General features: G+C 35.5%; 1 protein-coding gene across 1 annotated transcript in view; it reads left to right on the forward strand.

Annotated features, from left to right (window-relative positions):
• The window catches only part of LOC106526298 (hippocalcin-like protein 4), a 28,934-nt gene that overhangs the window by 977 nt on the left and 24,498 nt on the right, over positions 1-3,459 (forward strand). The window lies entirely within an intron of this gene.

The raw sequence follows: 3,459 nt of genomic DNA on the forward strand, positions 1-3,459 counted from the left end.
TATATATATATTACATACAAAGTAACATGATTCTTCCATAAAAATAGCTAAAAACATATCAAGTGTTTAAAAGGAATAAAAAGGTATATAACACCACAATAGCAATTTATTACAATATAAACAATACATTAAAAATGTAGAATGGAAATAAGAATCTCATATTCATCGGCTACATAATTGATTATCCAGGAGCCATGATTTTAGGGTATTAAATATATGTTTACATGCAAAAAATTCTTTGATTGAATTAAAATGTATTTGGATTAAATAATCCAAATGTATTGTTTATATGGGCACAAAATAAATTAATCCAATCATGACGTGTTTCCGTGCACCTTGCAGTTGTAAACTTTCTCTTCAACAAACAAACAAACAAACAAACAAACAAACAAGTTTTTTTCGGGATGACCGTAAACATGTGTTCCATGTGTTCTTCCTCCAAGTTTTCATTCCCACACTTTCCACCATCAAGGCATTCGATAATTTTGAGTTCTTTCAAAGTTTCTAATAGAAATATTGTAACGCTAACCGGTACTATTAGGATCTAGCTAGGTGGAAATACATGTCGTAATAGGGCACACATCCGCAGTCAGGTCAGTGTTCCACAACCAGGATAAAATGATCAGAATAAGTGTTTACATGCACGCCATTCAGATTATCAATCAGCATAAACTGGGGTGCAGTGGTTGCAGTTTTCTGACCGATCACTGATCTTTAAAATGTCTGACTTGCTGATTCTGACCGATACCAATTTTTTAAACAACTGACAATGTCAAGTGTTATAAGGTCACAATACACCTTCATTATTCCCATTTTATTTTATTGAAAAACATTGATCTATACCCTTGAAACAATACAAACTTGTTTTAGGTAGTAATGGGCAAACTGATCTCCCAAAATTAAGGAAATCTATGCTAATATGTCGTTCGGCTGATTTTTCTGTGCACCCCTAGCATAAACCACCCCTCTCGAGCTGAATCACATCAGAAGATTCAGATTGGGGCATTTACATGACTCATTTTTATTCCTTTTGACTGTTTATTCCAATTACTTACGTCCATGTAAACATAGCTAATGATTTAAAAGACCCATACTTATGCTTTCTGGTATTTTATTTCAGGCATGAGACGCTTTCATGAAAAATGAGTTCTGATTGAACGTGCTACATCTAAGCAAGGTCCCCTCTCACTGTAGCTCTGGTGGTCCTTACAGACAAGTGCTTCAAGTGGAGGAGGTCGAAGACCATGCAAAATTTTGAAAAGCAGGCAAATATTTGCAAACATGATCATATTAAACCAACTCAACAGATGAAGTTTTGCCAAAATATTACATTGATGATTTTGTCTAATATCTTTATTGTCTTTATAAAGTATCTCCACCGGAGACTGTTCAGCATATACCCCTTAACCTTTCTTTATAAACAAATCAACATTATTAAGGGTGTCAGTGTGTTGGCACTGAAGCACCCTTAATGGTCAATAGTTCTTGTGTTTCTGTCGGTACGATTCACTACTCTTCTTATCCCAAAATACATCGATACACGAAACCAAATTGGGAATAGTGTGTTATGACTTTTGGTAGCAGACCATCATCTGCTGGAGAAGAAATCATCAAAAAGAAATATTATTTCCACATAGACTATAGGCTTTTGTAAAATGAGTGAGAAACCACAGCTCTCTTTGGAGCTCCTCACAGCAGAAACATTGTCCAGTTTAAACAAGTCATAGATAAACTTAGGAAAATTGTATTTGGTACATTGTTTCTTTGTTTTAACAATTCTTCTTGGCAATAAATCTTTTACCGTTGGGAAGCCTGTTACTTTCCCTTATTAATGGTGCCACATTTGTAAGGAACGTGCATTTGTAGGATGAGCAACTGAGTATGAGGGTTATGCACATAAAAATGCCAAATATTCTCCGGCAAACAGTTTATTTTTCTGTTGTTGACTGTTTTGAGCTTCTTATACCACCAATATTTAATGCCATGAAGCATTGCTACAACAAAAATTATCTACCAAACTTAACTTAAAGTTAACTTTCACGGTTTCTGAGATCAAAATGCACTCGTCAAAATTGGAAGTGAGACTGAAGCAAATATAAATTGCTATAGTTTCATAAAGCCCTGTGTCTACAGGGCTACATTAAAATGGACCTGTGTACACTTATACTTATGACAAATAGATTTTACAGTGACTTTTTGTTTGAGGTTTATCTGTTGTTTTGTCTCCCTGTCTTATTTTTTTTCAATGTATTCACACAAAAACACATTTATTTTAATGATTGCTTGCCTTTGTGTAATCCACTTTTTGATGACTGCATTGAAAACAAGAGTACTAATGAAAAATACTGCAATATAAAGTTGCTTTTACTGGGCAAAACAAAAACAAAAATACCCATGTGAATCATTGTAGCTGCACGTTTTCAAAAAGGATACTTTCATGTTTTTTGTGTTTTGTGTTCCCTTTGTTTTAAAAAAGACATCCAGCAAAAATCACCTTTTTAGCCATTAAATGCAGTTTGTTGTGTACTTGGAGTCTCTAGTATGGCAGAAAATTTAAATTTAGTCTCTCCTGAAACTGTAAAGATCTCCCTGTCTTATTAAGAGTGCTGTAGTTTTGACAGTTACACATGGGCCAGTATGAGATTCTGATGGTGTGATAGGCTCGAGTAAAACACAAACAAATGTGTTTATGCACCTTTTAAAAACAAAATCCCATTAATGTTTTTGCTATCTAAATTATATCCCATATTGCTTAATAATGGTTGTTTTATAGGTTTAATAGAATAATATTACTAATCACATACATTTATTTAATTTTATTGCACTAATATAAATAAGAAGCTTGACAGAACAGAAGCCAAAATGCCGGCAGTCCTATCACCAACCCTTTTAATATTCAAGGCTAAGTACTACATGAGTACTTGTATCTTTGCTTGTCTTTATCACATTTTATGAGCAACAGGCTGTTGCTCAAACAAGTGTTGAGTTGATGACTCAGTCCTTGCAGCGCTGTTAGACGTAATCATAGCTCCAGTGGAACAGGGATATTTACAACAGGGCTGGAACGACGCTGCTGCAGCACCAAACAGCTGAGTGAACAACTGATCACTGGTTGGTGTGAAATCTACATCCTGTGCTCTGGAAAGCTGGAAAGACCTATTGATTCACAGTCTGTGGTGTACAATGACATCAGCTTGCAGCAGGATGGTGCACTCCGAATGTAGTCTGCACATTGCTGTGTGCGTGTTTGGGTTTTACACATAAATTATATCTAGATAACAATATTTTACTCTTTGTTTTTCCTCTGCTCTTGCATCATTTTAATTTTTGCAGTAAGCTTGTGGCCAGGTGTGCTGTACATCTGTCTCATGCACCATTGGGTCTGTGTGTGCCTGTGGCAGCCTTTATGACGCACACACACACACACACACACACACACACACACACACACACACACAC

Source organism: Austrofundulus limnaeus, unplaced genomic scaffold (assembly GCF_001266775.1).
Source record: "Austrofundulus limnaeus strain Quisiro unplaced genomic scaffold, Austrofundulus_limnaeus-1.0 Scaffold270, whole genome shotgun sequence".
NCBI lineage: Eukaryota > Metazoa > Chordata > Actinopteri > Cyprinodontiformes > Rivulidae > Austrofundulus > Austrofundulus limnaeus.